Here is a 1,042-nt window from a genome sequence, read left to right as displayed (position 1 = left end):
CAGCAGTATTTCTATGGAGATTTCTTCCCTGTAAACTGATCTCTGCCTGAAAACTTCACTCTACCTCATTTATGCCAGAAAGGAGAATAAACTATGAGATAATTTAATGTGCTTTGAACAGTGCCAAGCTTTGGATCCAAGATTTTGGTTTAGTCTACACTAAAAAGCCAGCTGTGAAATCTAGGTTTGCATCTGGGCTTAAACGTAAATCATCTAGAGAGAGAGAGAGGGGGGAAGGTCATTTCATCTCAGCACTTAATCTTTGATTTCCTACGCCCTCAGCTGGAACAGCAGCCTGGTAGGTGTGATCAAAATCTTGTTTGGAGGCACTCAGATAAGAACAACCCATCACTGTTGATGTTACAGGCTTAAAATATGATAAAGTATATTATACCTTAACTCTCTACAGCTTAATATAAGCTCTAATACTTCCCTTCCTGACTGCAAATCCCATCCCTCAGGTTCTGCCTCTCCTGGGAGCGCTCCAGGTCAAACAGAGCAATCAGCCTCGGGAATGTCGTGGCTCCTGAGCTCCACCAAGTCCCTTAAAAGAGTGGGTGGCTGGGAGGGGACCATCCCTTCAGAGCCACACACCTTGTGCGAACAAGCACCACCTCCCAACCCCCAAATCGGCAGAGCCCATTTTCACTCCTCTCAGCCCCAAATCCACTGGCAGTGCAGGTCAGAGCCTCTTTTCCCAAATCCCAGAAGCTTGCTGATGGCAGCAAAAGTCAGGGCAGAACAAATCAGGAGAGAACAGGGCCAGAGGATGAGCCAAAGCCACAGAAACCTGTGGGAAAATCCCCACTTCCTTCAGTGCATGCTGGATACTCCAAAGTGGGGATAATCCAACCAATCCCCCCATGGCACCATCACTATAAAAATACAATTCTGACTGACAGAAGTGTGTCTGGCATTTAAACCATCCATGCTAACAGGAAGGACTGAGGCAAACAGACCTATTTTATGCCCACATTTGAATAAACATGCACAGTTTTTAAAGCATCCATTGGCTGCTCGTTAGTGCAAATGCTATTTAGCC

This window comes from Pseudopipra pipra, chromosome 3, assembly GCF_036250125.1.
Source record: "Pseudopipra pipra isolate bDixPip1 chromosome 3, bDixPip1.hap1, whole genome shotgun sequence".
In the NCBI taxonomy this organism is placed as follows: domain Eukaryota; kingdom Metazoa; phylum Chordata; class Aves; order Passeriformes; family Pipridae; genus Pseudopipra; species Pseudopipra pipra.
The sequence above is the reverse complement of the archived record's forward strand: the minus strand, read 5'-3'. Positions refer to the sequence as shown.